The 23,745-nt window shown below is 39.1% G+C and overlaps 1 long non-coding RNA gene across 1 annotated transcript in view; it reads right to left on the reverse strand.

The window, feature by feature from the left end:
* LOC134757379 (uncharacterized) overlaps window positions 1-22,477 on the reverse strand; it is a 38,502-nt gene extending 16,025 nt beyond the window's left edge. The window contains exons 1-3 of the long non-coding RNA XR_010131246.1: window positions 22,440-22,477; window positions 610-700; window positions 278-476 (exon numbers count right to left, since the gene is read on the reverse strand). This is a non-coding gene — a long non-coding RNA (uncharacterized lncRNA). The remainder of the gene's footprint in view (window positions 1-277; window positions 477-609; window positions 701-22,439) is intronic.
* Between the last annotated feature and the right edge of the window lie 1,268 nt (window positions 22,478-23,745).

Raw genomic sequence — 23,745 nt, forward strand, 5'->3', positions numbered from 1 at the left:
TTAGGGAGTTAGCTTCTCCCTGTGCCCTACTTTCTGTGGCCATGCCTTCGGGTCTCTCTGTGACAATCCATTGAACAAGGTTCTTCTAGGCTTCTGCAGCTAGGGAGAAAGCATGTGATAAAGAACAGAGGCGATAAGTGGGCAAGAATGTGTCTTTTCTCTGTAATGGGAATTTAAATTTAGGGAAATTACTCTGCCAGTTTGATTATTCCACTTAATAAAAAGAATTTAGCCATTTTTCATTCACAAGACTATTCAAGTACAATCCACATTTTACCTTCTTGGCCTGGGGAACAGAACTCTTCTGAATAGAGTAGAGAGGGCTAAATACAATATCCCAGAAAAATAGGAAGTACTCCTAGCAATTTGCATGCAGATAGCTCTCCATTATGCATGAGCTGCTTCTTTGGTTTCGAATGATCAGTGTCTCCGCTGTTCTTTCTTCTCCCTTCTGTTTCCACCATATTGGCATTTCACTGCTCATTAATAATTGTGGGAAGGAAAAAGAGAATGCATTAATTGAAGACTGCATCAATCAATACACAACTTTCCACTGGTGTAAAAGTCTGGTGGCATTTTTAAAAAGGTAGATATTTTTGGTTAACATACCAGTGGGAGGTGGGGAGCAGGTTGTGAGTATTCTTCTCCATCATCAGAGAATGAGATAGTCATCCAGCTTTCCTGAGACATAACAAATACCCTAAATGAAAAGTTACAGTAAATAGCAATCATACACCTTTGAAATTTCTATCTTGAAGAGACATGAGGCTGGGTGCAGTGGTTCATGACTATAATCTCAGTGCTTTGGGAGGCCGAGGAAAGAGGATTGCTTGAGGCTGGGAGATTGAGACTAGCCTGGGCAACTTGGTGAGACCCTGTCTCTACAAAAACTAAAACTAAAAGTTAGCCAGGCATGATGATGTGCACCTGTAGTCCCAGCTACTTGGGAGGCTGAGGTGGGAGGATTGCTTGAGCCTAGGAGTTTGAGGCTGCAGTGAGCTATGATTGTGCCACTGCCCTCCAGCCTGGGCAACAGAGTGAGACCCTGTCTCAAAAAACAAACAAACAAAAAAGAAAAGAGACATGAGAAATAATTTTAGTAGCGTAAAAACAGGATTGACAATTTTCAGATATGTGGCTTATGTCTAACTCGAGTATACACACAGTATGTTCTCTGTGCATATAGAGAGGTAGATAATTGTTGTGTAATGACAGGATAGAATTAGACAAAGCACCACTTCATCAAAATATTTGATATAAACCGATCAGGTTCTACCATAACCCAAGATGCTTTCTCAGACAAACAGAGCTGCCTGTCATGTGCATTACAGAACTGCCAGTAGGCTCAAACCCTCCTGTCCATTTAAATGGATTATTTGGGGTAAACCGGCTGACCTGACTTGAGACCATTTCCACACATTCTTTGATCACCATGTGCTTCTGCTCTCACATAAGAGCAAGCATCTGTACAAAGTCTACTATGTATAGGTCATAGCATGTGCTAGAAACACAAAGATGTATAAAATTCCTGAAAGAGGCTATTATCCAGTTAGAGGAAAATAAATACAATACTAAGAAAGTGGAATAACAAGCAAGATAACAGACCAAGTGCCAAGAAAAAGGTACAGATATTATGTGCTAGTGAATTCAAAAGAAAGGGAGAAATTGCTAAGTATGTGTTGGAATGTTCAATGAAGGTCCTAGAGGAAGAAAGAGAATTCGAGTTAGGCTGAAAGAAGAGTTATGGAATGAGGAGGAAGCATTTCAAGTGAGGAAAATGGCAGACTCAATAGCCCAGATGCGGGAAGGGGCATGACATTTTTGGGAAAGAAGGACTCCCCTGTGCTGAGTAGAGCAGAGAGCTTGCATAGGTGACAGGTAGGGAGTGAAAAGAGGGCAGAAGTTCGTGACCAGGCTAAGTTGTTGGGCTCAGTCCAATGCACAGTATCTTTAAAGTGCTTGCAATGGATTTGTGGGTCTTTTATTATCTTTAAAATATCCTTTAGGTCAAAGAATGTGGCAGTGGTTAAGGAGAAATTAGTCAGTTGACTGATTGTGACTGTTCCCTGTACTAAATCTTAAAACAGGCCCACAGAGCACTGTTTTGCAGACTATCAGGCCCTAAAAGGGAGAGCCAAGATTCACAACCTCGTTCGTTGTGTCCAGAGTGCAAACCTAACCACTGCTTGTAGCATCGAGGTATGATAGTTATAGAAGTTTGAGTGGAAAGAACCATGGCAGGGATTATGTTATACAAAAGATGACATTTCATCTTTTCATTATTATTAATAACCATGGTGATTGTCCTGCTACCTCCTGTCTGAGCTTTCCAGTCTTCAGCGGGCTTTCAAGTACATCATACCTCTTGATCCTCACAACAGCTCTGTTAAGTAGGCAAGAATTTTAAATTATAAAGTTATTTCTGGGTTCCCAATTATCTGTGCAATTAATCCTGGTTACATATGCAGTGCTTTCATTTGTATTGTCGTAAAAATTATAATGAACAGTTTGCCCTTCTTTTTTTCCAAAATAGTTTAAAATTCAGGACAGGTTGTTGAAATTCTCTCCAAAAGCGTGGGCTTATTTTAGCATTGCATTTTTCTCAGATTAAGAACCTCGGTTCCACATCAAAATAAAAGCTTGGATGCCACAAAGAATCATTTAGGACAAGGCACTGCATCTTTAACATTCCTTAATTATGACCAGATAAAGCAATGCACTTGGGAATCTTTGGGGAATAGGCAGGTGATCTGCTGCATGTGTTTATTTATCTAAAACGATTTAACAATTTACAACCATATCAACTCTGGTCTGCCTGTCGTGGGGCATTTTCCAGGACTCTTTGATTTGGTCCACATCAGATTTTCCTTTCACATCAACTTATCCTGCAAGCAGTATACCTTTGTTTTCCTTGTTGCTGAGCCAAAACTTGTCCATACCTCTTGAGTAGATTAAAGATAATGCTGTAAAATGCATGCTTAAAATTCCAGTCTGCCACAGACTAACTTCATTGGTATGAAACTCAGACCCCCTCTTATTAAACACTGTTAAATATTCTCTTCATTTTCAAGACAAATATGAACAGAAACACAACTAAACATGTATGTATTAAAATCATTGATTCACAATATTTAAATTTTCAGCTAGCCTCCAATTAGCAGGCTTTCCAATATTTGAACAGAAGACCGTTTTAATGTAATTACAAACACATTTTAGGCATCTAAATTTTTTGCATAATTAGTTCCCTATTAAACTATTTATGTAGCCCTTTTTCCATCAGAAACAGAGAAAGCAGAACAATTTTATTCCTTACTGTTACAATAATTAACTATGCAAGTAGAACAGCATATTAATAGAGTATAATTTGTTTACATTTAAAAGAAAATTGTGTTAGATTAGCATAGCAAAAGACTATTTCCATATCCAGGCAGTAATATGCAGGCCTAATAGCAATTTACAGTGTAGTTAAAGAATATTATTAATAAAGTAATATAGCGTAATTCTGTTTGCCCCACCATATTTCACAATGTCCTTAATTACAGCTAATTCCATCGAGACTAATTTGGGTGTTATTAAGCAGTAGACACAGGAATCTTAAATATAACCTTTGCTAATAATGAATTTAAAAGTTACCATAGAACTTGTTCTTATAAAACATAGGTAGAAGATGAGTATTTGTATTTTCTCCTCAGGGTAAAATCTATAAACATACACATAATGTAATTGAGATCTGAAAACAAACTTTTCTTGATCCAATGTATTGTTCTTCACTCAATGAGAGGTTTATCGGAAATAAATACAGTGCAGGTGAGATGGGAATTAAGTGACAATTTGGAGTGGCAATAGAGAATTATCTTAGGTGAAAATTCTGCTTATTAAAAGCTTGATTTTTTTTATTTTTTTTTTGAGACAGAGTTTTGCTCTTGTTGCCCAGGCTAGAGTGCAATGGCGTGATCTCAGCTCACTGCAACCTCTGCTTCCTGGTTTCAAGCGATTTTCGTGCTTCAGCCTCCTGAGTAGCTGGGATTCCAGGCACCTGCCACCATGCTCACCTAATTTTTGTATTTTTAGTAGAGACAGGGTTTCACCATGTTGTCCAGGCTGGTCTCGAACTCTTGACTTCAGGTGATCTGCCCACCTTGGCCTCCCAAAGTGTTGGGATTATAGGCGTGAGCCACTGCACCTGGCCTGATATTTTTCAGTTGAAAAATGGCTAAACTCCATGATGTGTTAATATTTTTCCTTAAGGGAAATTAATAATAATACCTCTTACTAAAGATCACATTTTGCTTGGCACTGTCTAGCCAATCGTGTCATTTTTGCAGTTGAAGAAAGTCAAGCTATTAATAAGTGAAAATTTTCACCAAAGAGAATTCTAGGTTACCAGTACAAATTGTCACCTACTTGCCATCATGTATCCCATCTCACCTTCAGTGTGTTAATAATTAACCTCTCCTTGAGTGGATGAAAATACACCGGACTCAGAAAAACTGGGTGCTATACAGGCATTATCATCAGTCCTCAAAGCAACTGTTGTAAGGTAGGAAATATTGTATCTCTTTTTCTAGATGAGGAAACTGAGTCTCAGAAAGTTTAAGGGATTTACTAGAGGCCAAGAAACTAGGAAAGAGTCAGTGAAGTTTCTAACCAAGACTTACTGTGGCTTCAAAGTTCAGACTTTACAGACACTATGCTGTTTCTTTTTTAGGATATATACCTTTGATCTATTCCAAAGTGGGCTGAAAAAAAATTCCTTAGGCTTTGTTGCCTTTTTGGGAGCACTACGGTGTGCTCTCTCTGTTTTGAATTAAGCTTTGATGTGGAACTAGATAATGATGACTATTTCTATGACACCTGTGTAAAAATCAGTACAGGCAAACAATATGATAATGTTCCAATTTCTCCTCTAATATGCCTGCCTATATATATATTTTTTGAAAGAAAAACTGGGATGTTAAATGTGAGTGAAATAGCTCTGGCCAGAATTCTGAGTAGTATGAATTCCAGTCTGCCGTTTGTCTTCTGGCTAATTCAAGATTCAGAATTGGTCATTAATAATATTTGAAAAGTAAAGGCCTGACACTGATAATATTTGAAAATTATTGGGTGTTTAATAGACACAGAGCAACAAATGCTTAATTTTCAGGTTGCTAGTGAACATGCTTGAGGTTTAGCTCTTTATTTTCAGACTTTGCTTGTCTTCCCTATCACCTGATCCTTTTTTACATTTTGTAAATTAGAATGGTGCTACCCTTTTGTGCATCTCTAAGGGTGATATGAAAATTGGTTTACCTTTCTTTAGTGGACACTACTAATTAAGTGGTAAGGGACCTATAGGTAGGCTAGATGGTGAGGCAAAGCTGCTCTGGGATGAGGCCACTAGCTCTAGGGTCAGAGGCCCAAGACCTTGGCTCTGCCACTTGCTAGCTATGTGAACTTGAGCAAGTCACAATCTCCTAGAGCAATGCTATCCAATGGAGCTTTCTGCTGTAATGGAAATGCTCTATATCTGTGCTATTCAATATGTTAACCACGGCACCTATGTGGCTACTGAGTACTTGAAATATAGCTAGTGTAGTAGAGAAGCAGAATTCAAACTTTTATTTAATCTTAGTAATTTAAATTTAAATAGCCTCATATGGCTAATGGCTAACTTATTGGAGAGTGTAGTCTTGGAGCACCAATCACCATGCTCATAAATTAGTGATAAAAATGATTTCTTGCAATACTTCAGAGTATAGCTGTGGGCTTAAATAAGATCATATAAGTAATGTGATTTGTGAACTCTAAGGCGTTCCTCAAGTATAAGTCATTAACATAATATTAATGATAATAATGATATCAGTAATGGTCGCTGCTTGTACATAGGGCACAAAACAGAAAATCTGAAGTTACCAAGCTTGAACTTTAGAACTGGCTTCTACTTTTCTCCTTTCCATAGTTGTGTTGATCTGTGATCCACACTTCCTAGGGGCAGATGGCAGTCATTGCAAGCTTAATTACATGTACTGTGGGGGGACCAAAGTAGATAAAAAGGCAGGGAGTCCAGAGAATTAGATTCTAATTGTAACTCTGCCATTGACTAAGTGTGTAATCTTGGCTTCCACTAAAGCTCCAGGAGCAAATTTTCTATAAGCATTGACCAAGAAAGTTCTCCTAATGGTTTGCAGGCTCATAAAATGTTATCAAAAAAGGGATCCCAGAGGTTATCTTAACCAGAGGTTATCTTAACCCAGAGGTTATCTTATCCTTTTCTTTTTCTAGGCAAGAACGGTGAAGGCTACAGATAGTAAATGACTTGCCCAAGATCACTCGACCAGGTGGTGGGAGACTCAGGCCTGTGATGCAGGTCTCTGTCTCCTTGCAACTGTACTCCAGGCTGTCACTGTCTGCTATCAAGGCGGGGGGGTGGGGTGGGGTGGGGGTGGGGGCGGGGGCGCGGGGAGAGCCACTGTTTAATGCCATTGAAGATAGATAGTCAATTGGTTATCACATATCCCCACTGGACTTAATCACACTTCTATAAGAGCTGTGTAAACCCTACTGTAATTAGCTTAGCACCATGAGGTAGATTCGTTCATGGAGCACACATTCCATTAACTAGCTGTGCAACTCTGCTTCCACATTTGTAAAAGAATGGGGCCGGAAAAGTCAATCTCCAAGGTCCTATCCGGCTCTGAAACGCTGTAGTTCTAAAACCCATGCACTGAATTTTTAAAAATTGTAAATGAAGTTTTGGTTTATTTATGACAGTAGTTCCTACGAATATCTGAAGAGCAAAGATGCATACATGTGTGAGTCATATTATTCTGTCTGCAGATATTATTTGGTGAACATATGGATCTGCAGACTTCTTGTGAAAACTCCATAGTTTTGGAAGGGCCTGGAATCTCCAGGTTCATGTTGCTGGTCTAGAGAGGCATTGTTCTCTGGGGTCTAACATGGAATCAACCAAGGTTTTATTTTTTGGAGTATCTGACATGTTTCTGTCCTTCCTCACCCCTCCCCCCCCAGCTGGTTGTTAGAGCTCCCAATCATGATTCTACATTTTTAATTTAAAAATTTTGAATATATACTACATGCACAATACAATATTTAGAGTTGTAGAAAAGGAGACATGATAAAAAGATACTCTTCCCCCAGGTACCACTTTTAACAGTGGGGCCACCAACCATCACATCTACCCTGTACTGAGGGGTCTTCTGGGAAATGGAAGGTTCAGTGCTAAAACTGAGAAAAATTTCAAGTAAACCAGAGCAAGTGTGTCACCTTGCCAGGTTTCCTGATGCACCCAATTCCTGATTGATGACCCAGCAACAGTCTTAGCAGTTGCCCCGACATGGAATTTCAATGTGCACGAAGCAGCCAGTGTTCAACATTTTTCTCAATGACATCTGAAATAAATAAAACTCACCACTCCAAAGGAAAACATCTCAAAGCCTTTGAATATTTCATATTCTATAGGTTTTGGAGGAAAGGGGATAGGTGTTAAAAACCAGACCAACTTATTCAAAAGAAATAGAATCAATTGTCCAACTAGTGATGTCTAAAGAGTTGGGAAGATTTTATGCACGAGAATACATTATTACTTGATGAAACCAGCCTCCTAAAGAAAAATCATGTGACTCATTTAAAACTCATTTGTCGAAAGGCTTGAAAATGGACTAAAATTGACTTCTGCTTTTAGTAACACTGAATAATGGAATTAAATAAGGATCTCGAGTTGACAGGGCAAAAACCCAATATAACCTAATCACTCCTTTCCATTTTAAATTTCCATAATTTTATGTTTGAGAATAATGGAAATGCTTTCCATTTCTGAGGGGTGAGCAGCTCATTCTAGAATGTGAATGATGTTCATTCCTTAATATTTTTCTCCAAAATTAAGTTTCTATTTACCTTTATAAAATTTCACATATAATGTTTTTCAAAATATTCCTCTCTTTTATTGAAAAGAACACAAAATTTTGTTTTTCCCTTAAACCATCTTATTTGAATCACCATATATTCATGGAGTAGCTATGATGTTTAAGGGACTATTCAGAGTGCTGTAGGAAATACTAAAAATGATTAAGAGATTCCCTGCCCTCAAGGAGCTTAAATTCAGGTGCAATAAGTACCCAAACAGCCATAGGAGCAGGCAACATAAAATAATTGTCATAAAGAAAGTTTAATAAGGAAGGGCTAGTACATCTAACTGATGAGTAGGAACAACTTTAAAGATGGAAATAACAATGGAAAAGGATCTTGATAATGAGTAGAATGTCGATGATTCAAAGCATTAAACTTTAGGTTCAGGGGACTGTGTGGTAAGTATTGTTGGACTGGACTGTCTGGTGTATAGAGAGGGTCAAAAATAAGTTGGAGCTATTTGAGCAGACCAAGGACAATAGGAAGAGTTAGCGATTAAATTCCTTAGTCAATGGGGAGTAAATGCAGATTTCAGAGCAGAGGCATGATATGCTCAGACCTGCATTTCACGGTTTTTCCCAGGCACTGGTTTATAGCATGAACAGGATGAAAAGAGCGTAGTAGAGATGGAGACCAGGAGACAAGATGAGAAGTGTCAAGAACCGCTGGGCGTGACGGATCATAACTGTAATCTCAGCACTTTGGGAGGCCGAGGCGGGTGGATCACTTGAGGTCAGGAATTTGAGACCAGCCTGGCCAACATTGTAAAACCCCTTCTCTACTAAAAATACAAAAATTAGCCGGACATGGTGGTGGGTGCCTGTAATCCTAGTTACTCAGGAAGCTGAGGCAGGAGAATCACTTGAACCTGGGAGGCAGAGGTTGCAGTGAGCTGAGATCACACCATTTCACTCCAGCCTGGGTGACAAGAGTGAGACTCTGTCTCAAAAACAAAACAAAACAAACAAACAAACAGAAGTGATGAGAGCCTCAACAAAGGTAATAGGAAAAAAAGGAGGAAACACACTTAAGAGGAATGTGGTTAAAAATCTTCATAACTTGGAGCGCCTGAGTAACAGGAAGTCAAAGGTGACTCAGGTTGAACCTTCACAAGGGGGATTTAAGTTGGTGCTAAAAAAGCAGAAATGGGGGAGAAAGATGAAAGGTTGGATCTTCTTGGTAATTATTTTGATTTGTATTACTGGATGTTGATATTTTCCTTCACATTTTTTCTGTCTAATGTTATGCCATCTCTAATTTTTAAAAGATTTCCTTTTCTTTTAAATAGATTTTCAGCCCCTTGAAGCTAGCATTCTATTGTGGACTTTCTTACTGCTTAGTACTGCATGGACACTTGGTAGTACAAGCTACACAGAGTCTAGATTTACATTGTCCTAGATTGTACTAATTGTGAGCTCTTTCAGTCTTTCTTTTACTCCAAGCAAAATATCAAATAGCTTTTCAAAATGTCGATAGGGTAGTTAGGGGAAGAACAGCAATCACAGATTTTAATATAAAAATTGACATTATACTCCCAACTTTGTTTAATCAGAAAGAACTGTTATCTAATGGTGCTTTGCACTGGCTTCGCGTCACCCTCATTGCCTTAGATTATCTCCTGAGCTGTTGATGCTACCAGATCCAACCCTCTAGAACAAGTCAAAATGCGGAGGCTTTCCAAGAGGCCTGGGAATGTAAATGCTTTTATTTCCTCCCTCTCTTAGATTGGTAAATATTCCATCAGCTTGATAGCAAAAGTGTTGTCCCAAATAAAGACAGGGGCTATTCCCTAACTGCAGCTATTATAGCTGAAATCTTCTCAGTCACAATGGTGGCAGGAACCACTAGCTCTCTTCCTGACTTAGTCAAATTAGGTGTTTGTCATTCTTTGCCTGGCTAGCAGGAAATTAAGTTTCAGTGAAGCATTTGGGTCACACCCTTAGTATCTAAGAATGATCTCCTCATAAGTTTACAGTATTCAGTTGCTCTGGGGCATTACCTTTTGATTACTTTTTTCATAGAGTGAACATGTTTAAGTCAGCTTTGATATTTTACACAGCTGTTCCAGTTTCAAGATCAGCATCGTTTTGAGTCACGTGGCAACCCTGGCAAAGTCTCCCGTAATGTCAGAGGAGAATCTGGAAAAAATTGTCTGAATGTTTTCTCAAAAGTAATCAGCTTTATTTCTTCAAGTGGGCATTGTTTTCACTGTAAAATAGTATCCAGCCCTGACAGGCGTTAAGTGGTGGTGGCTGCCTAATCTTAAATGGAAGCAACAAAATGAATCTGCCTCCAAAAGAATGCCTTTCTACCAACGTGTTTTTCTCATTCACTTTTTTCTTTCCTTTCACTGATGACTTTCCAGCTGTTCGTCGGGTGAGGCATAGTTCTTGCCTGTTTTTCTTTGTAGGCTGTTGACTCTCTGGGACTCACATTTTGGTGGCATACTCTTTTTTTTTTTTCCTTTGGTATGTTCTCCGACGTTTCAACATGCTAAGAAAAGCATTCTACAATTTCCACCTGGGGCAAACTTGGAACATTTCATTCTAAAGTTCTGCTATTTCTAGTTAGTCAAATGATTTTAGAAGAATTTGAATAAGAGTAAAAATCACAGATTGATTGAAGAACCAGCACATCACTTGATTGCTTCTCTCCGTTTATATTTTCCAGCTCACACCTGAATTCCATATGGTTTTCACGGACATTTAATAAAATTCGAAAAATTGCTTTCTCTCTCCTCCCCTCTCCCCCAAACAGAAAACTACCCAAAGAGAAAAATCAGTAGCCCTATGTACCATTCATCCATTCATTTCATCTTTTGTTGATTTTATAGGAAAGAAGCTATATGAGTGCTTAGCTTTAACTTTATAATTAAAATTCAGAATATGGTACAATTATCTCTGTGTTGCATTAATGCACATGTCTGTGGTTTTTCAGGTAATTGATCATTTAAATTTGACAACCGTGATCAATTCCAAAAATATTTGTACTGTCCTTTTCCCTACTTATTTCCCATATTCCTCTGTCCCTGAAAAATAGTCTGTTGTTATAAAGGAGAACCCATATGAGCATTTGGAACCCTCCTACCCTGAGGGTGATTGGGAAGTCTGTACTTTCATTTTTATTTTACTTTTTTGTACTTTGCACTTTACAGTGTGATTCAAAGTTGCCGAGTCAAATGTAATCTTTGTGCTTACAAATAAATTCAACAGCTTGCTACTGTTTGTCACAATTTTCATTTGGGCCCTTAGAATCTTGCTTTCTTTTTGTAAAAGCCACATTTTGCATTCATAAACCATTGCATGTTGCTCATTTAACCCTGTTCCCACGCTCCACTCCAAATGCATTACTGAGTGACCCCGCATGTCAGCACTATAGCATTGTACAGTAAATAGAGTGTTTTGCTTCATAAATCAAGCATAGAACTTATAGCCAACTTCAGCATAAAAAAGTCACTGAAATAATATGGCCCAGCTGCAGGAGAGAGACATTGTATTCATAAAGCTAGCCTTAAATTACTGACATTTAAATCCAGATTTGACAAAGCTAAGACTATTTTGGAGGATTCTGAGTAATCCTCATGAAATTCCAAATTTTTCTTTTGTTGTTTTGAAGGATATTCGTTTTTGAAAGGAAAGGTTAGATTCCGTCCTCCCCACAATTTTCTTTGATGGTATCAGCAAGGCACACTTGGGTGGCCAGTTCACATAATTATCCAAGTCACTTTGCAAATTGTTTATTTTTTCTTTGGGAACCTGCTCTCTGGGGCATAGCTCTCTGATACTATTGTGTCAATCAGCAGTGAAATGCAAAGGTGATTTGGAAAAATCAGGTTTGGGTTTCTCCCCATCTAAATCAAATTGAACACTAACATCTCATTGAGGATGTCCAAAGATAGAAACTAATTTTATTTCAAGAAGCAATTTTTATTTCTCTGTTGGAAAAAAAAAGAAAGTCGAAAAGCCCGGCAATCAGCCAGACTTCCAGCTTTCACTGTTCTCTGTTCATTTTCCTTTATAGGTAGCAGTTTTAGCATTCAAAATTTAAAAATACACCAGAAGAACACATATTTACAGTGCTCTCTCTGAAAGCATGCTTTGAAAATCACCTATAACGGTAACACCCTGTCATTGGAGAATTGTCAACATACTGGCTAGTTTAGGCCATAATCTCTCTAGCCAACGCAATTTGCTGAAGTAAATTAAAATTATTCTCTTTTCCCATTAAATTTCACTCTCCCTACCTCACCAAAAAATCTGTTTTTTAAAGCACAAAACTAAATGCTTATAATAAACGTAATTAAAATAATGTAAGACTTAATGAGATATATGAAAAAGCAATGTCTGTATCTTATTTTTCATGCAAGCAGATTGATATGCATTACCCACTTTGTTAAAAACATTTATCTAGTAACTATAACATGAGTTCGACTTGATTTTTTTTTAATTTAATGTCTTTACTAACAGGTAATTTCTTTGTTCACCCAGGATAGAAGAATGCAACTGAATTGTGTTCTTGAATAAATTGCCTTCTGGATTTCAACTACTTCTTTTGGAAAGTAGCAATATCTTCAAATTAACCTCAGTTAACACGAATGGACTAAAAAAATTGTTCAAGAATTTATGTAGTTCAAAAATTGTCAGATTTGTGGAAATGAATAATGTGTTTGGATTTTTGGAAGACCTTTACAAATTTTGAACCTCCTGCAGTTCCATTTGGTGTAAAGAATTATACTGTAAACAAGGGGCTCCATCTGTACTTTTGAAATAACTATTCAGTTTTCCATTTCAGTGCTCAGACAAATTGACACGACAAACTGAAAAGCAGAAGTTAGTGTTCAAAGAAGTTCAAGAGTAAACATTTAGTCAACTCGTCTGCTCAGATTGAGAGAGATTCAGTGCACAGGAATCCACAATTCTGAATGTAGGTTCTAGAATGGCAGTGAAGACTGTCAGCGAGTGGACTTTCCAGTTGCCACAGGTCACATCTAAAATATGAATCTACCCGCAGGGCCCTCACATTTCTAGGTATTTTATATACATTTGGCTACACTTAGGAATGAGAAGAAATATTTGTATTAAAACTTTATTTACTAACTTTAGCTTTTTTTCTGCCCCTTTCACTGCTGACTTGAGGCTACTATTTGGTCTCCATATTTGGCTAAGGGGATAAGAAATCCCATTTCTAGGAAGGAGACCAAGGTGATAACAGCTGTCGGGAACTTTTTTCATAGAACCCAGCAAGGGAAGTTACAGAATGCTGTTTGAGTCATTATTTCAGTTCAGCTCAATAGGAAATTACAGATCACCGATGCATAAGGCTTTATGCTAGGTGCTCTGTGATCTGCTTATAGCAGGAGCTGTCATATTTAAACCAAAATTTAGGTAAATATAAATGGAGAGGGAGGAGAGCAATAAGTCCAGACTCCCACAGAACATTTGGTGCATGTCATTCTCCTGATCTCAACATTTTTCCCCCCAGTGCTTTCTATTCAGGCCTGTTGCTCCAGGATTTGGGGTCCAGTCCCAGTTTCTCTTATGATGCCCAAGAGTCATGCATGCCCCAGTCAGACATGCATTCTCATTGAGTCTGCATGAAGCCTTGCACATCCTATGTGAGACCACTCTCATGCCTCTTGCTTTTCAGTAATGCACTTTCTTCTCATTTCCCATTCTTTACATGCTCTCTCCTTTTGGGCCTAATATAAAGCTTCCATTCTCGGTGCAATCATGCCTGCAGTACTGCATGGTGTGGCTGTACTCTCTTTCCATATCTTACAGCACCTATGGTCTCTACCATTAATTTGGAATACACCACGCATACCCTGGCATTGTGATCCGTCTTGTAATATGTCTATTTTTCTCTCCAGTGAGATCATATGTTGTCTGAGAAATCAAAATGTCTTTTTGTTCCCTTTGGCCTGAGTACATAGTAGGCTCTCAAGGACATTTGGCTGATTTAACGATGAAGCATTGTGTGGGAGTCTGTGAAATTGGATAAGTTAACATGGTACATTCCCATGGCAGTTAATCTGTGCAGATTTGTGTTGGATTAAATTCATCGAACTTAGATAAGACTCTTTCTGCTACTGACTGGTGCAGTATTATTTCTTCCAGATGAAAAGACAACTAAATTTAAACCTCTCTAAAGTGTGGAATGCAATTGAAAGCAACTTACATTCTGAAAACGTTTTATTTATTACAGGAATACTATTAAATTTCTGAGGTTGTCCCTCTCAGTGGAACATTTAATAATTTCTTTAACAGTTTGATGATCTCCACTCAATGTCCTAAAAGAGATATCAAGGAAACTCCGGATGAGGATAAGGGATGGGAAATAGCATTGAACCCATGTTTTTTGGCATTTCATTCTCCCTGACAACCCTGCAAGGTGGATGGAATTATCTTCATTGCATGCATGAAAAATCAAAAATTCAGTTGTTAAATTAATTGTCCAAGGTACACAGAGACAATTCAAGCCTCTCTGTTTTTTATGTCTCTTGTCCTATGCTATCACTATTGCAATAAGAAAGCCTGCACTGTTCTGATAACTGGGTCAATGTCTCGTCAAAACTCCTCATTTTGTTCCAACAGGAACATTGCCAGCACTTTCCCCCATGTGTGGTGCTGTGGCATTTCTACAGATTTGGGATGTGGGAGTGATTCTGCTGCAAGGCAAATGTGGTTTGGCTCATCATAAGCCCTTTATGTAGAAGGCTTCAGAGTCTTCCTCAGTTATGTTTTTCCCCTTGACCAAAGCTTGCAGCTCTATGCTGTAATCTGATAGTTTGCTTGGTTCTATGTGAGGGGCCATTAAGTCTGAGGGCATGGAACATCAAGACAAGTATCCTAGAGAGGGTCAGGATGATCACTAATGAAGAGCTTGCATGTGAAGCTTCAGCAGGCAAAGTTGGACCAGAGAGACATTTGGTCTGTATTTTGCACTGCACCTATCAGTGCTCATCCATCACACCTCTTATGGGTAGCAGTGCTCTTGTAGTTTGACTGTGGTCATCTTATGGTTTTTGCTTGTTTTGATCATGTTTTGCTTTCATAGGTCTCCCTAGAGTGGACTTGATTCTCCACTTCCCTTTCCTTTCTCCTTTCTCTGATCCATACAAAGCTACCTTTGTTTGTGTTCTAAGTGGCTCTTTATTTTTTCATTTACCAGCTCTGTTGATGCCCTGTCAACTCTGCTAGACTTGCTGTGGTAATCTCACAAGATGGCTGCCACAATTCTTCCTCTCCTTCTATGCATGTGACACTTCTCTCCTTACAAATAAGGCCTAGATCCCTTCCCCTGAAATCTGGCCTGGCCTTGTGACTTGCTTTAGTCAATAGAATGTGAAAGAAGTGATACTGGACTAGTTCAGATCCCAGCTGTCAAGAGGTCTGGAGGCTTCCACTTTCTTTCTTGGAAGCCAGCTGTATGTAAAAACTCGAACTACCTCGAGACCACTGTGTTGTAAAAAAGGCCTGGCTAGCCACTCAGAGAGACCTTGTGGGAAGAGAAAGAGAAATAGAAACTCAGCCGGCCCCCTTTGTTTCAGCCATCACAGCTGAGGCACCAGACAGCTGAGTGAAGGAGCCATCTTGGATCTCCCAGCAACGATCATGGAGAGCAAAGCAACCACTCAGCTAGGCCTAGAATAGATTACAAAATTGGAGAAATAACTTTTTCATTGTTTTAAGCCACTGAGTTTTGGAGTGTTTTGTTATGCAGCAGTAAATAATTGAAACAGTTGTTTAAAGCATGCATCCATAATCCACTGTGATATTCTAGAGCTGTGTGCTACAATTAGCCAAATGTGGTTGCTTAAATTTAAATTAATTAAAATTAAACAAATGTAAAAATGCAGTGTCTCAGTATCTCTAGCCACATATAAGGTGCTCAGTAGCCCTTGTTTTGGAAAGCACATATGAAACCTTTCCATCATGAAAGAAAATTCTGTTGGATCATAGTCATTTTACATTTTCTGGAACTATATGTTACTTATTTATCAAGAAATATCAATCCTAGGAAATTAGTTCAGTGGAGCGCAAGGCTTTTGTAAGGAGTAGAGAGAGCTCCTCTGGCACAGGTGCACAGGTGCCAGGCTAGGTGTCAAATATCAGGCCAAGATGGTCTACCCTTAGCCTGTAGGCAGTGGGAGCCACTGAAGGCTTTTAAAAGAGGGAGATGACCTCAGCTTCTAAATATGTTCTTTGGGAAGGTGAATCTCATGCAACATAAATTTACTTGGGTTCTACACCAAAAGGACCTCTGTTAATCCTGTTAGTCATTTGTTTATCCAAACATCACTTATTGTCAACTGTTGTCTATTTCTTCAATTATAATTTTAACTCACCCTCCTGGGGGTAGGGTAGGAATGGCATCAAGCCTATTTTCTGTCAATGGAGTAATTTGGCAACTCATTATATTTTGACTTAATAGAATTGGCATAAAACACAACAAAAACCATAGTGCTGTTTAAGATATTACAGTTTTCCGCAACATCACTGATAAAGGTACATTATTTACATCTTCTCTAACTATGCCAATAAAAAGTTTTTTGCTATGGGTTCTCTCATTATTGTTTTTAACATGAAGTAAAATAAATGTTCCTTATCTGTGTTGAAACTAAATCACAAACAACCTGGTCTAATATCAACCAAAGAACATAAAATAATTATATTGAATATATATATTATTATAACTAAAAGAAAAGCTATATTTGATTAGTTCAGTTTTGTAGTAATTCTCTTTTTGTAGAATGTTACATAAATCCGCTTATCTCAATTAAAACCAAATAGATCTCAATAGCATAAACAGTAGGCCTCCTTCAACATATCTCTTTACTATTTTAAAAATAATAGTGCAACAGGGAGCTAGAAAGCTTTTGGCTTCTTCACTTTGAAGCTGCAGATGTAGATCTTGGTATTGGTTCATTCACTGGTGAGTGAGATGACCATGGACAGGTTCCATCACCTATTAGATATGTCTATAGGAGGACTCCAAGGTCCCTTCAGCACTGCATTCATCGATTCCACACTTTCTTATAAGCTCTTCTAGCTTTAGCTACTGAAAAAAAAAAGATTCTTTTGACTCAAGATGTTACCAAAGTACAAAAAGCACGACAACTCTGCTCTTCCTCCCACTGGGACCTGATTCTTTGCTCTTCAAATTAAAAAAAAAGAAAATTCAGGACTGAGTGTGAAGACCTACTTGTTGCTAAAGTTTACCCCACCATGGTTAGTTTGGGAATGGTTAAAAGGAAAGAAAAAATAGAACATTTCTGTCTCAAAAAATATTTTTCTGTCTCTGACTCCCTGCCGTGCTCTCATTTTAATGTGTTGGAGGCTAGGTCATTTTCGTTTTTTCCCCCAGATCTTCATGATTGCAGCTACCATATTTATGTAGAGTATCTGCATAGAATTCTCTCCCACACAACTAAGAAGAATTTTTTTTCTCAAAGCCATTTGTTGAAGTAACCATATGGATACTTCTCCCTCCTGTTATTCTTGTCTTGGGACTTTTTCTTATTTGCATTCATCCTTGCTGCCTTCATTCCGTCCATCCACCCATTCATTAGTCCATAAGAGACACATGAATTATAGACCTATTCTTATGACACTTCTGTAGGGCTATAAGAAATAAAAAATCACCCAGAAGTATCCTCTCCTGAATAGGGCAGTAAGGTAGCTGGGAAGCTTTCTAAGTCTTAACTTTGGAGGTGTAGATGGAGATCCCGGTGTTGGCTTGTCCAGCATAAGTTTTGTTTCTTTGGACAGGTTACATCTCCTGTAAGATATGTGAAGGCTGTTGGCAGAAGAGTGGAGATTATCTTGCCCTAGAAGGAGAGGAGCCCAAGAACAGCCCACAAGAGGCTCTCCCTCAGCTCAATGCACTGATTTTGGGTGAGTGTGGGAGTGACAAGGGGCAAATTAGTTCCCTGCCTGAACCCTCTTTACTCATTGTACCTTGTCCTTATTTCCATAGGCACCAGAATTCTTTTTGTATTTCTGCCACCTTCCCTTTATCTTGCTTCATCTGTGGCTACCAGAAAAACAGGCATCCTTCATTGCTGTCAGACGTATATCATCTATATGTATATCTATCAGCTATATGCATAATGCATCATGTAAAAAATAACTATGTTGAAAGTAGGACGCAATAGATCTACAGAACTGAGTAAATCTCATACATTAGAATATTTTCTTTGCAGTGACTTATAAATCACAATGATTCAAACATTCAGTGGAAATATCAACAAGTCTGATAGAGCTATTTGAACATAGAAGTCAAATTAAATATTCTGCTTGCTAATTGGTAATATTTGCTGGTCACTTGCTACATGCCAGGTATAATGCTAACAGCATGATAGGCATTATCTTATTTAATCCTCTTGACAAGCCTAGGAGGTAGGTGTCTTTATCATCCACATGTTTCAAACAGAGAAATTGCTATTCAATAACATAACCAAGTTCTTATAGCTAAAAGGAGGCTAAGCCAAGAGTGAAACCCAGTCAGGGTGGGTCCAGAGTTTCTCTCTTAGCCATCTTGTTTCTTTGATCCATTAAAAGCAAGCATGCAAACAAACAAACAAAAAGCTTCTCTGTCATCTCCTGCTCTCCACCCCTAAGAGGCAACATTAAGACTCAGGTTTATTGAGAACCATGCATATGCCCAAAAGATCCATCATGATTGTCAGCACAGAATGCTTTCATTCTGACTAGATGCTCATAGAACAAGTCCTTGGAGGGCCATATGAGACCTTGATTCTGGTGTAAGCTCAACCACTGACCAGCTTCGTGACCATCTCTGACCAAATGAGCCAAATGACTGCTTTTGTTTCCTCTCTTTATCTGTTCTTAGGACTTTTTTCCTTCACATTTTTCAGCTCACTGTTTTGAAAAGCTGTGACTTGATATATGCAGCCTCCTCTTTCTCATAGATTCTCTCTGTCTAGCCAGACTCTAAGCTCCTGCAGGCAGGAACTGTCTCTTGTGAGATCTGCACCAGCACCTAGTGTTGGAGAGCTGGAGTGAACTAAACTGTTTCGAGATAGTTAATATCTTTTATTTTCTCCATCAATACCTGTCATGAGCATACCTCCCTCTCAGATGAAGAAAGAATTTTGGTGATAAACAATAATTAGTAGATCCCCATCAAGAGTTAGCAGAGGAAATCCAAAAAGTAAACAAACAAAACAGCAAAAGTAATTAAGAGTTGTCAGGCAAGTATCAGGAAGAGGTTGCAGGCCCAGCTGGATGGACACAGCTGGTCAGAGGGTGGAAGGAGCTCACAGCTTGGGGAGATGGAGTGTATGAGTGGGGAAGGAGAAGTGTGACCCTAGAAATGGATACATGAGGACAGACCTTCGTGCTTTCATTTGAAAACATTTATTTATCACACCTTATATGTCACTAATATGGTTTGGCTCTATCCCCCCCCCCAGCCACCAAAATCTCATCTTGAATTCCCATGTGTGTGGGAGGGACCTGGTGGGAGGTAATTGAATCATGGGGGCAGGTCTTTCCCTTGCTGTTCTTGTGATAGTAAATAAGTCTCGCAACATCTGACGGTTTTAAAAACAGGAGTTCTGCTGCTCAAGTTCTCTCTCTCTGCCTGCTGCCATCCATGTAAGATGTGACTTGCTCGTCCTTGCCTTCCACCATGATTGTGAGGCCTCCTCAGCCATGTGGAACTGTAAGTCTATTAAACCTGTTTCTTTTGTAAATTGCTCAGTCTCATGGTAATTCTTTTGTAAATTGCCCAGTCTTTATCAGCAGCATGAAAATGGATTAATACAGTCATGTACTGAGCTACAAGGATAAATAAGACACAGCCTGGTTTTCTGAGGGCTTACATCTGGTAGGGAAGAGAGAGATCTAAGTAAATAAAATCTATCAATCAGTAAGATCAATAAAATAAAGAGGGTACAGATTAACCTGGAGACACAAATGAGTGATCTGCTTCATGGTAGAGGTCAGGCCTGAAAAGCCTTATGCAAGGAGAGGCCTGAGATTTTCACCTGGATAAGAACAGGAGGGCATTCCAGTACCACATGAACCTAGGAAGCTGGCTGGCACAGATACTTGGCTGCAGGGACTTGCAGAGTTGGTTTCAGCTAGAGTACCATATGCCGTTGGTAGAGATCACAAAGATTGGGATGGGGGTATTTATGGGTTCCATATGTCAGTCCACAGGTCAAGAAGAGCAGACAGAAAATAAGGAATTTGGCAAAATTATACAGATACTCTTTCATTGCGTCAAAACTTGTTGCTTCTTTTTTCCCTTAATTTCAGTAACAACAAACATTTATGGGGCATTTCCTGTATGTTGCACACTATGCTTAGCTCTGCACGTGCAGTAAGGGTTGTTTTGGAAGCTGGGGAGGATTCAAGGAAGGTGACACTACCTTGTAAACCAAAGGACCTGAAAATCTGTATGCAAAGACAAGAGCACATGCAGGAAATAACTAGGCAATGCTATAAGAAACTATAGGGTTAACTGCTGCTGTATCCTGAAAGTAGCAAGGTGAGTAGGGGTACTTTGCCTCTGCAAAGGGACATCTTTGCAACTTAACATAGTTTTCATCTCTAAACACTGGGCTGCTTTAGGGGGCCTGAAGCAACATGGAGATTTGCTTGATGAACATACTGCAGACACAGGAGCTAAACAGTATTTATTAGGTTTACTCGTCCCTACTATATAAGCAAGTAATCACATGCTGTTGCCAGAGGGTTCAAGGATGAATGAAGTCTAGAAACTGACAGGACATAAATAGTTAACAATAAAACCTTGGGCCTTCTCTGAACCTTTCAAGGCAGCCAGTAAATTGAAAGCAGCAGCCAGAAAACAGAGCCACTTCTGCACACCCATGGAAACAGTCAAGCTGCCACGATTTGCACAAGGTGCAAGTAACAGATCAGCCTTCCAGAGAACCCGGTACACGCTGCACATTGCGGCAGTCTCACCTCGGTCACAGAGCCTCTGCCTCACAGCTGGGCTGAAGGAATTAGCTTGCACACCAGAATATTAATGTCAGCATCTTTTATCACATGGGTTGGAGATTAGCAACCATTTGAAAAAACCACCAACTCTGCTTGTGATTATCTGTGATTTAGAGAAAGGGGCAAAGTTATCATTTAAAAAAAAGTCTGTCATCAAATCTGTTGATGGCAGCCTCTGTATAAGAAAATGTCACGAAAAGCACTTGGAATGCTTTCTTACTTATAAGCTATCATAACAATGTAAAATTAAACAAACCAAAAAATAAAAACCACCCACAATTCTAGAAGGTGCTTTAAAAAGAGAATGAAAGGGATGCTTCACCACTTCTACCCCCCCACCCCGCCGCTACAAATCCAACTGGCTATGAATTGGATATCAATGTAGGCAGAGACACATCATAAAATATTTTTGGATTGTGTGGTGCTATTTGGTATATGTTGCCTATCTTGTTAGGATTGGGTAACAGTCCAAACAGGAAGACTCAGGGAAAGGTGGGGAGTAATGGTATAGGGTTAAACTGGGGGTAAGTTAGGACTCAGGACTCACTTCCCGCCTTGCTTCCTGCCATGGTCAGGACTCAGGGCAGCAGAAACCAACAAAGTCCAACAGAGAGAAGCCAACTTAGAAACTGGACAAGGTCTTCTTCAGGCATGAAATATCTCCTACTTTTAGGACACAGATAATTAAGAACCCAGCCTCAGGTCTTTCAAGTTCTTACTTTTCTGTCACCAAATCCCAAAGTCAAAGCAATTTCTCCCTATACTTCACAGATGCTGTCTGAGGTTGCATCAAAGTCAACAAGAAACGTGCTCTCTGTCTTCTGACAGTGACCATTGTGAGATAGCAGGATGTTCTCATCATACACTCAGTGATGGTAAAAGTCTGTGCCAATAAAACCTATTACAACACAACTATCATGGAATTTTTTTTTTTTTTTTTTTTTTTGAGACGGAGTCTCGCTCTGTTGCCAGGCTGGAGTGTAGTGGTGCAATCTCAGCTCACTGCAGCCTCTGCCCCCCGGGTTGAAATGATTCTCCCACCTCAGCCTCCTGAGTAGCTGGGACTACAGGCGCATGCCACCACACCCCGCTAATTTTTGTATTTTTCATAGAGACCGGGTTTCACTATGTTGGCCAGGATGATCTCAATCTCTTGACCTTGTGATCCACCTGCCTTGGCCTCCCAAAGTGCTGGGATTACAGGCATGAGCCATCACGCCCAGCCTGCAATTTTCTTTAAAAAAAAAGACTTGAAAATAAAATTCCACTACAACTTGTCTCACATGAATAATTTTTGTCTTAAGATCTTAACCTAGATAAATCATTTCCTTAAATACTTCATAAAGTGAGATGTTTAGTGCCTATCATGGTATATGTCTTAATTGAATCCCTCTCCAACTGCCTTTGTCCTCTTTAGGGATCTCTGCTCTCTCTTATTTGTTACTCATGTTTTTTTAATGTACTAATAACTGAAGCTATGTTCTGCCTTACCTCACCTGACACTGGAGAATGCCTGCATCAGCACATACTCACCTTTTTCCCATCTACAAAAGACAGCAGCTCTGTACACTGCAATTCCCTGTGATGTGCTCAAATTGTAGGCTGTGACACTTTAAGAGGCAAGTCAACCCTAGTCTCATAATGACACACCATTGTGTGTTGGCATTGTGGTTTAGAACTCTTCCCTGCCTGATCTTCCACCATGTCAGTCAATATTCATTAGCCAAATGTAAACTGAGTGTCTATTGTACACTTGATGGCAGGCACCAGATGATATTCATCTCCATGCTGGCAACACGGTAACATGGAGTCAAATAATATCTAGTGCCCACCATCAGAGAGTGTTAGGTAAAGACAGACACAGAAACAGTTGATCTTAGTGTCATGGTAGTGACATGCACAAATGTTATACAGTGTATGCTGTAATGCCTGGTTGAAAAGCTTCGCTGTAGAGATTAATGGGACTCTGCTGATCTGGCTGTTGAAATGTTCCTGGATCCTTTTGCTCTTCCTCATCCTTCCCTTTCACCTTGTATAGCTCAGTCCCAAAATTTACTGAGTCAAATGGTTTTCTGTCTTTAAACTCCAAATTCTACCCATCACTCTGGACAGTTGACCCATCTTATACTTTGCTAAACAATTCCAAGACTCCCTACCAAGATCCCATGCCTTTCCTTCTCTCTACACCCAATAATCTCTTGGACTTCAGCTATCTTCATATCCTTCATGCCTCCACCGTAGGACATCTGCTCTTTCCAAGGCTAATTCCTACTGATTTCATTGAGTTCTGCCTCCTTCTCTAAAAGCTCACTGTTCAACTAACTCCCATCTCTCCAGTGTTGTCAATCAGTCTCTCTCTGTCACTTTTTTTTTAAACATGTGTGTCTCCCTTAACCTAAAAATATCCTCTCATGTGCGGAGGGTTTTTTAAAACAATGATTTAGATTTTTTCTTCCCATCTTACTATGGCAGGTGCATATTATGCCTCTTAAAGGCTCCCAATGTTGTGCCCTTACATGTATATTTTTTAAAGAAAAGATGAATAAATGAATTCCATAAGCTACCTGTAGTTACATAATAATGGTCTAGTGGTGATATAGTAAATAGTGTATAAATTTGGGGCTCAGTATTGTATTCTACATATCATCTAAATGACCTTAGAAAAGTTACTTGAATTTTGTCTGCCACAATTTCCTCATCTGCGCAATAGGGATAATGACATTTATCTCACAGATATGTCCATGAAGATCAACTGAGATGATAGATCTAAATTACTTGACATAGTCTTTTCATCACAGAGTGAATTCCCATAAATGCTAGTTCCTGCTACTTGGATTTC

This window comes from Gorilla gorilla, chromosome 17 (genome assembly GCF_029281585.2).
Source record: "Gorilla gorilla gorilla isolate KB3781 chromosome 17, NHGRI_mGorGor1-v2.1_pri, whole genome shotgun sequence".
Classification (NCBI taxonomy): domain Eukaryota; kingdom Metazoa; phylum Chordata; class Mammalia; order Primates; family Hominidae; genus Gorilla; species Gorilla gorilla.